Source organism: Lepisosteus oculatus, chromosome 4, assembly GCF_040954835.1.
Source record: "Lepisosteus oculatus isolate fLepOcu1 chromosome 4, fLepOcu1.hap2, whole genome shotgun sequence".
NCBI lineage: Eukaryota > Metazoa > Chordata > Actinopteri > Semionotiformes > Lepisosteidae > Lepisosteus > Lepisosteus oculatus.
In genome coordinates this window covers 46,685,968-46,696,763 of record NC_090699.1, presented here as the reverse complement: position 1 = coordinate 46,696,763, position 10,796 = coordinate 46,685,968, and the positions used below count along the sequence as shown (strand labels likewise).

The window sequence follows — 10,796 nt, the reverse complement described above, 5'->3', positions numbered from 1 at the left end:
TGGGTCCTAATGCCCCAGTATAGTGACGGGGACACTATACTGTAAACTGGCGCCGTCCTTCGGATGAGATGTAAAACCGAGGTCCTGACTCTCTGTGGTCATTAAAAATCCCAGGGCGCTTCTCGAAAAGAGTAGGGGTGTAACCCCGGTGTCCTGGCCAATTTCCAATTGGCCCTTACTAATCATGGCCTCCTAATAATCCCCCTCTATGAATTGGCTACATTACTCTGCTCTCCTCCCCACTGATAGCTGATGTGTGGTGAGCGTTCTGGCGCACTATGGCTGCCGTCGCATCATCCAGGTGGATGCTGCACATTGGTGGTGGTGGAGGGGAGTCCCCATTACCTGTAAAGTGCTTTGAGTGGAGTGTCCAGAAAAGCACTATATAAGTGTAAGCAATTATTAATTATTATTATTATTATTGGCTGTTTACTGTAAGGAAATAAAGTAAGTAAGTAAATAAAAAAGGTAACAATTAAGAATACATATGTTCAAATATAAAATAGAAAACCAATAATCCTACACATGATTGTGTATACAGTGCAGAGCACATTATAGAGGGGTATACAGTATATAATCCTATGTAGAATCCCTTTGGAAATTGGAAAAATAGGTAAATGAATAAAAAAGGAGTTATGATTTGGGGACAAGAAAAAAGAAAAGGTTTTAAATTATGTACTTTGATGCAGTTGAGTATAATTAAAAGAGTTTACAAAGTCAAGAAAGTTACCCTAAATTTGAGAAAACTGAGGATTTTCCATTCAATTTGTAAGGTATTTTTTCACATAGTATGTATGAGATATCTGTTTAACCAACATCATAACACGTAAGCTATAGCAGCAGAGTCTCATCACCCAGCAGAGCAAGCTGAGCATTTAAAGTGATGGTTAATTTGGTCATTAGAGAAAGTGTCACAGCTATGTTGTGTTGTTAAGCTTTGAGCATGAACAAAATGTGTGGAAGGGTTTCTGTCTCTATCACACATCTTGGGCAATGCTTTGACCATTTTGAGTTCATTTTGTGGAGAGATGCAGTATGTTCAGAGTAAGATTGTTAAATTTAAGCAAGCGATGTTTAGCATTAATAGAAAACGTCAAAGTCCCTGAACATATATTTTCCAACTTTTCGCCTTTATATCTAAAGTCCAAACAAATTCTGTAGATGAAGCAAAGTCCTTCATATCCTTTATATTGAATAGTTTTTTTGTCATTGGCTGAAGTCAACCTCCCTACTGTGTATCTACAGTATGAAATGTTTGACTAGAAGATATCTCTAAAAAATAGTATTGGGCTGGGAAAGTTGGCAGCTAGCTGTTGAAAAAGCAGAAGAACCTTATCATTATATACAGTAGGTGTCAAAAATTTGTGATCCCTTTGTTATATCAGAATTGTGTCAAACCATGTTTAAGAGCAGGTAGAAAGGGGTGATTATGAAGAGGTGTTAGATCATGCAGATTGGAGTCCCCCAATCGCTTATGTATTTATAAAGTATTTTTTGTAAGGCTGTTGTGCTTTTTAGTAGATGTACAGTATGAGTAGAGATAGAGTCACATCATCCAGGTGGGGCTGCACGTTGGTGGTGGTGGAGGGGAGTCCCCATTACCTGTAAAGCGCTTTGAGTGGAGTGTCCAGAAAAGCGCTATATAAGTGTAAGCAATTATTAATTATTATCATTTTTATTAATGTATAGAAGTGAGACCAATGAAAGAAAAGGAAACCTCAATAAAAGCTTTTTGCAAGAAGGGTAGGTAACCCTTTTCCTAGCATTAAAAATAAATACAAAGTATTAGACAGGTGTACGATGTATAGGTAACACAGAGAAGCAGGGAGAAACGGGTAGGAATGTGTACAAATGCCAACTGTAATTGTTCAAGAGAGATAATTTCACCTGGTGTTAAGATAAAAATTCATAACAAAATACAAAAATAAAATCCTATTCTGTTTTGGAAATCATGTATATTTGTATTAATATTCAATTAATAAACTGTGTTCTTCTATATTCATGTTATGAAGCGAAAACTGAACTGTTTCTTAAAAGAATCCAGAGCTGGGTCTTTACCACTACACCCATGGTATACACCCATCGCTTTTTGTGTAGAGAAGTGTTTTTTATTCTTCTGTCTTTAATAAATCCCCCTGGTGGTTTTACGCTGCTTTGACAGTGGTTTGATCAAATAAACATAACCTTAAAAATATTAAAAATGTATTAAAAATAAAAAATAAAACCCCTTAAAAATAAAACATACATCTTAGGACTTGATATACTCTTTTTAGTCTTTATTGTAGATTGAGAAGCTTCAGATGTTGGAGACAAGATGCCATAAAGCTGTGGGGAATAACCTGTTATCCTCAATCACATGTCGAACTGATGGAGCTCAATTGGTCTGTTGACACTTAAATACCAGGAAGCTGACCCTCAAAGTTAGCTGTCAATTTCTGCTCTTTGAGAAGAGAGTAAAGTCTTTGTTACATGATAGGCCAATGGGAGAAAGGAACCAAGAAGCAGTGGACAAATCTACCAGACTTTGCCCAAGGGAAACTTGCAGTTTTGAGAGACACTTGTTTTTTGTGGAGCTGTTAAACAGCTTACCTGTGTCACTGGAGCCGGTCCTGACTCCCGTGTAATGCGTAGCAAAAGACCCTATGCAGAACAGTATAATCCGGAAGTGACTGGAGAAGGAAAACAGGGAAGAAACGGAAGGGAATAGACAGGATGACGGGCAGGGGGGGCAGTGAAGACTGTGCATAGGGGTAGAGCAGGCGAACAAGTCCGAAAGGAAATCCAATGGGGAAAATCAGGGTGCAGTCCAAAGTCCAGGTGCCGGGAGATCCATCAGAGACGAAGACAGGAAAACGGAGGGTTAAAACCATAACGGGATTAGGTGCTCCGAGCCCCGGACTCAGAAGCTCAGGACATCAGGGGAAAAGGCCTTGCCCTCGGACTACCCTTGAGCCCGGAGGAAGATGGACGGCCTTCAGACGTCCATCTTCCAAAGCTGAGCCCAGAACTATTGAGTACCAGGCTTAAATAGGGAGATGGGGATGGGAAACAGCTTGGATAAATAAGACTGGGGAACACAGGGAGGGATGACGATAGGGACAACCTGCCCAGTTAGTAAAAAGTGGAGATGGAAGTCAAAGAGTTCAGACTTTTTGGTTCTGTTAACACATGCCTTGATTAAAACTAAAGAAGACTGGTTTCACCTGTCATTGTAACTACATTAGTGTGTATATTTCATGCCAGCATATAAAAAGGGCTCAATTATGGCACCGCTCACCCTCTTCCAGGTATGTCTCACTCCCTTATCCTGGTTCTGGTTTCTCCTTTATGTTTGTTTGAAGAAAGCTAGTAGAGCTATATTGCATTTTCGTAACATACTGTATACCTATTAAGCCCTTAAAATGTATATTTTCCAGTTTAACCCACGTAGAGCTGCCTATAGGCTTTTGCTTCAGTTCTATTGCTTACAGACTATTTTAGTCTAATCACTCACCGCAATTTTTTTTATCACATACCTCCCCAGATTTTGCCTAAGGTGAGCTCTGTGCCCCCTAGTTGCTTAATTTATCAATTTCCTTTAAAGTCTGGGTATGGTTGGAAGCAGCAAGGCTTGCTCCTGTGTGGTATGCAATTTGGCAGATACTAATTTGAGTTGTGTTTTTGTAGGAGCATTTCTTCTTAGAGCTTGGCATAAAGCCCCTATTTCTAAATTCTGTAGAGATATCCACTGGAGAATCATACCATGAATCTTTGCCACATATTTATAGTACGTCACCTGAATCTGTGGTTGCATAAAGCCATTCGGACTCCAGTGTCCTGGACTCCAGTATGACTCGCACATCCTAGATGTCTGTGCTAAATCTGTTATAAATATTTGATCTGTTAAGGAATGTGACTAAGACTTCTCTCATAAAGAAGTTCTTATGTTTGCTTTGCATTAAGGTTTAAAACAGATTTTGCTTGTATTATCATTGATCAAGCTAAATTGATCATTTAGCTTGAGCAGAACCAAGACCCCCTGCACCGGCACCACTGTTCAGCCCATTCATGCAACCTCTGCTCTAGTGGTTACAGTTTTCTCCTGGGTGGTAAGGGGAAGGTTGCTGAACAAGCTTGCTTTGAAGGGGAACACTGCCATCTTCTGGACAATTAGATTATTAATTTAAGTTACTGTACAGTATTTTCACATTATCTATGATTTATTTTGTTCATACACTTTATGTGACCTATTAAACACTTTAAACAATCATAATGTCACAATAGGTCATCAGATAAATCCTGAACTTTTAACCTATGTTGCATATTAAAAGAAAACACTGGTAACTAATGAAAACATTCTGACACATTAACATAAATTTGCTAATTTATGTACTACAGCCTAAACAATCATTTCCCATGATTTTCTGCCTCACAGGGCCTCTGCTGTAAAATTTATGTCTTCTTGCTAGCATCTGGTTGTCAGTATGGCAGGGAAGCTCTTTCCATGCTAAAGTACCACAACCCTCTGTGTAAGGACATGCATCATTTTTGTTTTGTTTTACAGTAAATGCACATCCACATAGTTTCTACTTGTGTCATCTGGTTCATGTTTCATAGTTGATTCTAAAGAAGATTACTGGTTGACTGCCAGTGCATTTGAAGGGTTTGAATTCATCCAGACAATTACATTATATTTTTAGTAACAAACTTTGATAAGGATGTGTAGATGACTGGTTGAGACCATGAACTACTAGGTGGACTTAATGGTCTATCATCTGCAAAGATTTCTTGTGCCCTTTTTTGTGCTTGGAATTTTGTCTTGTTTCTATTGTGTCTCTCTGGGCTGCTCGTGTTCATTTTGCGGGAATCTGTATTAAATGATAAGACACTTAATTCATCCAGATTCTTTTCCAGTTTTTCTTAAAATTCAGGTAATATGGTAATTGAGTTTGGGCTGGGAGCTATTACACAAACACCAATAACTGGAGAGGAAGAGATAAAGAAAATCCCAAGAGTTCTAAGCAAGACTCCATGGAGATTCACTCCTAGGCACCTGGTCAGAGCTGTGGGTGTGTGGGAGTAATCTGAAGGCATCCCCTGGAGATGCAGAATGAATTAAAAAACAGCTTTACTGTCAAGAGGAGAGCCGAAAACATAATTAGACCTTGACACATGACACAGATACAGCGCACGGTTCCCAGACTGCCCCCTTTGGCCTGCTGAATCCACCAGGGCACACAGACTCACAGATTAGAATTCCCAGTAAGACCAGCAGTCGTGTACAGGTGAAATCAGCACTGCCAGCTGAGATTAATTGCAGTATAGGGCTTACTTTACAACCAAATAATAGAATTTTGCTGCAGGTTTGATGGTTGTCTTAATGTAAACAGGTTTACTTGAAGCTCTGATTTGGCAGATTGATTCTTACACCGTTTTGATCAGGGCTGTCCAGTCCTGGTCCCGGAGGGCCAGTGTGTCTGTAAGTGTTCATTCCAGCTCAGCTCTTAAAGAGCTAAACCAGCTGGTTCTTCGGGGTTTCAGATAGTTTTAAAGTGAAAAAGATCTTGAAAACCTTCACAAACACCGGCTCTATAGCACCAGGATTCAGGACCCCTCAAAATTCTAAAACAAACTGTATTCTGTATTTAAATGTTGTGATATTTCTTACTTTTAGAGTTAAATTAATTTAATTTGGTACTTATAATTGAGAGTTACATATTTCTTAAAATTGAAAAATGACCAGTTATTTTAAAGAAATGTAAAGACGCGTGACTGTTAGATGGTTCAGATATACCTATCTGTTGAAGATGTGTCATCTAAACATTTAACCTCAAGAGTTGCTAAGTGGGGGCATTAGGCAGCTGTGCACCCCCATGTGCCCCCCCCAAAAGTGGGAAAAAATTGAAAAATATTTATGTTACTTATGTAATGTTTCAATCAAATTTTATTTTTATGCCATGATGAATGAAAAAACGTAGCTCGGCCCTGTGTCACATCTGAGGTTTCAGTGCAGGATTTATAATGCAACACACGAGGCGGTTTTGTAGCCAGAAATTGTTGAATTCCATTTCGTTAATCAGAAAGCTAGGCTAACAGTAGTCTAAATAATGGATATAAGAAAATGGTTCAAAGAACCATCTTCAGTCACCACCTAACAGGTGGCTAGTAGTAGGGGAAAAACAATGGAGCAGAAGTGAGGGAAGCAGATAAGATGCTCAACATCAACAATGGCAGAAGTGTTCATTTTACTGTTAAAGACAGAGCCGGCATTACCAATGGTTAGTGTAGCGTCAAAGCCGATGCATTTTGCTATCCCTGTAGGAAGTTCAACAGTGCCCGCACAACTGACTCATCTTTTACAGTTAGCGGGTACCATGATTGTGAACGCCACAGAGAGAAACAAAGGGTTTCGTAAACACTCCACTTCAAAGGAACATTTAACCTGCATGACCGTATGGAAGGAGCATGAAATGCGCATAAAAATGACAAAGAAATTTCCACTTTCCTTAACGCAAACCAGCACAGAAAAAATCGTTACTTCAGTATGTGTTCGGTCTTTTTGATGTTGTTACAGGAGGACTAAGCTGACATTTCGCGTGATTTGAAGAATGTTTCCTATTCTCATCATATTGGTGTATTTGCTGAGCTACATTTGACTTTGCCTCCTTTATTGTAGGTTTGATAGGTAACTATCATCTGTAGAGTCATGTGTCTCAAACTAGAGTTCAATCCTGGCCTCCTCGGTTAAAACCAAATGCCCACCCGTTCAAATTGTTCTGGCGACGGCCCTGGATTAACCGATGTTAGAGTAGAGTTCAAGTTCTATACTTATGTATAAAAAAGTGCTGGCTGTCAACAGCTCTGCAAACATATTTTCTATCCCACCTCCCTTCAACCAACTACACCCTTACGGCTGCCTCCCGAGTTCATGCCTGGTAAATGAGGGAGGTTGTGACAGCCAGGACTGTCATTTGCTCAGCCAGGTGAGTATAAACCAAAATATTAAATGCACTATTCTTTTAGATTTGTTAGTTCATTTTGTTGTTATTATTTGGCCAAAGTAATGAAATAGCATTTTGTTGCTTATAATCTCCCAGCACAGATAAATAATATGTCGATCTGTGGTGCAGCTTGAGCACGATGGTAAGCCTCTGCTGTGTTCATCATCTTTATTGGTGAGTTGGACACAGTTGCATCTAGCTCGTCAACCAGAAACGCAATGCTAATACGCTCCCTTTTAAAAGTTCTTCTGCATGGGCTGAAACGAACATCTTTGTTTGGTACTATAAAGTTTTATGTGTATATCCGTGTGGCTTCAAAACTTTGGAACTGGTTGCCTAGAGGGAAGAAGGAAAGAATTCCCATTATGTTTCAATTGTAAAACAAAAATGAAACTGTCACGCCCAGTACATCTAGAGGGCGCTCTACTTCTCTCCTGTTCCTAGTTCCCTGTGATTATTCATGTCTTTCTGGTGTGTCTTGTTGTGTAGCCTATTTAATTCCTGCTTCTGGTCTGCTCCTTGCTCAGCATTGAGGTTTGGATGTCCTTAGACCAGCCTAGCACCAGGTCGCCCCACATCCTCTACCTGAGGGCATAGGTTTCTATACGGCACTTCCTGAACAGCTGAGCCCGGGCTAACCCCCATCTCGCCGCTACGCATAGGGTCTTTTTTGCTCTCCTGCCATTCCACTGTCCGTCCTTTCCGATATCCGTGACAGACACTGTGTTGCTTAACTTTCTAGTTTTCTGAACTGTGTGCATACAGTATAATCTAATACCTAGTATGTATATGAGGAACTTTAAAAAAGTAAAATGATTCATTGACCCAAATGTCCTGGGGAAAAGCAGGATCAGATTTCATTCTTCAGAAAGTCTACAGCTTCTCAGGTATGCTGAGGTTTAGTTGCAATTACAAGAGCAATTGCACTGTAGATAATTACAGTACAAAGTGTCAAAGAAAACTCAGTCTTCACTCAGGTTAGGAGATTGTCAACAGAGATCTTTAATACAATCAGCTGAAGGGGAGCACATCACAGAGATAGGGTTTCCCCTATCACTCAAGACATGCTCACTGGACTGAAGTTATACTTTCCTTTTTATACATTAAAAGTAGGCAAGACTTTAACATATCAAAGGAACATAAATTGAAAGGGGCAGTGTCAGAAGTCAAACAACAAGGACAGGAAGATGACATTTGGCATCCTGCAATCTGTTTCATTTCTCTCTGGTTGAATGGGTGTGAGGAATCACAGGCTTTAGTTTAGTTAGAACAGAAAACCTTTCCCGCGCATAGTCACTGTCCTGACCTTTTGAGTCGGTCTTCCACAAAAGTATACCATTACAATTATAGATAATTCCACCTGAACTCTCAGTACACTAGTTTCACACATTGTGCTTCTAGTTTCACCTGCATATTAGAGAGTGACACCAGAGAAATACTACTTCTCCTCAAAAGGAGTGTTGTGCTGTGGGTGACTGGCCCCACACAAGCAAGGCTGTCTCAGACTGGCACCACAAACTCTTAATATCTTTTTTCTTACGATAAAATAATTAAAAAAGAAAGAATGATAGAATCAATTAACAATTCAGTTTAATTGGTTCTTGTGGGACCATTAGGAGCTGGGCCAAACTTCAATTTTACTTTCACTGATTCACTCTAACAGAATCTTAAATCACTCATATAGCAGTTCAGCTGGCTAATAGTGTTAATGTAGTGTTAGAAAGCTGTAGACCACAGCACAAGGCATTGTATTGGAATTCTGTGACTTCAGTCTTTTTCTGAATTCAGAATTTAATTCAGTGAGGTATTACATTTTTTATTTGTTAGTGCTGCGTAAAAATTACAGCATCAAACCAACACCAAAAAATAGATGATGAACCCAATAAAATGAATGTCAAAACTAATTTATTTCAGCAAGTCTAAGGCCTATATTAAAGCATAATGATTCTCCTATACAGTATGTACTGTATACTTAATAATTGTTATAGTGGCTTGATAACTATCACCTGATCTGGCCATAAAACAGTGACCTGTACAGTATCATTGGAAAAAATATGCTCAGATAAGAAGCCAGTATATAACTCTTTGCTTTCCATTTATTTTTCGTCATGCTGGTTGAAAAGCTCTTGTCAGTGGAGAGCTCTATTTCCTTCAGTCAGTGGATAATGATTCCATTAATTTTGGCTAATTACAGCAATTATTGGATCAATTCCATAAGTGAAAGCTGGTTTAGGATAAAAATCTGAGGACCTCTGCTCCCTGAGGCTAGAACTGAAGACACTGCCTCATGACCTGTTCATTCCCTACTATCAGTAGTTATTAAATATTTTACTGTAATAGTTACTGCATTGTCCCTCAGCCTCCTGCCACCAAGCATATGACAGATTAAAAAATAGCTGCACCAGGGATGAACGTCAGACTCCCATTGTATGGCAGCTTTGCAGGTTTTTACTGTGTTTACAAAATTTACAGTGTACAACTTTTACTGGAGTTTGACTGCCAGCCCAGCTCACAATGTATGTTGCCTATTGTTCTGCTTTATCTATTCAGAGCTCTGTGAATGTGACACAACAGATTTTGCATAACACATAGCTAAACAAGCGACAAAAAACTATATGCAATAGAGGCAGTTGTATATTCAGGAAACAGCAGTTGATTTGACTCCATCTCATGATGATTTGTTCACCTTCTCATGTAGCCCTGCAGCCTGGCAGTGTGACTCAGACATAGCTCAGATGCCTCCCCAGTCACATTCTAGGATGCTGCCAAGTGCGGTCTGGGTGTCGTCACAGAGCTGATCAAATAACAAGAGCAGCTAAAGCGACTCTAAAATTAAGTCAGTGCTTCTCAGGGAGCAGGACGGCAAGATCCAGGAAGCAGACCTATTTTGTTTTGGAGATGTTTCCTGGCTGCTTGCCTCAAAGTTGTCGGAAGTCTCATTGTGTCGCAGGACCTGTCTAGCGCTGGCATGAAACAGGAAAGAACTAAGTTCTCTATATCACCACAGGAACAGGAACACAATCCAGGTAAATTGGCTGAGGAACTAGGGAAAGTCAGGCCTTTGTTTCTTGCACGGCACTGAGCCTTGAAAGTGCAGAGGTGTGATACATGAATATATTAATCCAAATATTTTGTTTTGTGGACATGCCATCTTTCTGAGACATGTTAATTCTTGCCTTCTCATTGACTACTGATTGTATCAGCATATCTGTAGACAGAAGGTACCTGCATTTTATTCAATGCATAGTTTGGTGATCATAGTGCATTTCTAAGCATACTACCTCTTAACAAATATTAACAATTAATATCTTATAGCATGAATCTGTATTATTGTTTGATATATGGTGACAGGTCTGAGAAATGTTGTTCTGCTGATGTCCCTTAAAAACAATGCTATTAATTAAGGAGGAGTAACTCAGTGTCCTCCTGGTACTTTTTGCAATACCCCACAGATGACATTATTATTATTATTATTATTATTATTATTATTATTATTATTATTATTATTAAATTACAGATTATGCCTTATGTAATGAGAGGAAGCATACAGTACATTACTGAGATTTTACTTCTACCGAAGGAAGGAAAAATAGTTGTGATGCTTGGAATACTTTCCCATTCAGGCAAAGACTGCAAGCTGGTTTTGTGAGTAAGGTGAAGTTTTCTCCACCTTTAGGAGAAAAGGGAGTATGACCCTGGCCTTTTCAATCCTCACTCTCACAGGAGAAAGCTGTGCGGGGCTCTATTACCTGAAATAGGGACAGTCCTGATCCTAGACCATGTCAGGTCACAGTCATATTTACTCAGCCTTAAAAT

General features: G+C 39.4%; 1 protein-coding gene across 1 annotated transcript in view; it reads left to right on the top strand.

Annotated features, from left to right (window-relative positions):
* The first annotated feature begins 9,819 nt into the window (after positions 1-9,819).
* psda (pleckstrin and Sec7 domain containing a) overlaps positions 9,820-10,796 on the top strand; it is a 91,002-nt gene continuing 90,025 nt past the window's right edge. The window contains exon 1 of the mRNA XM_069189303.1: positions 9,820-10,006. The gene's annotated coding sequence lies outside the window, so the exon portion shown is untranslated. The remainder of the gene's footprint in view (positions 10,007-10,796) is intronic.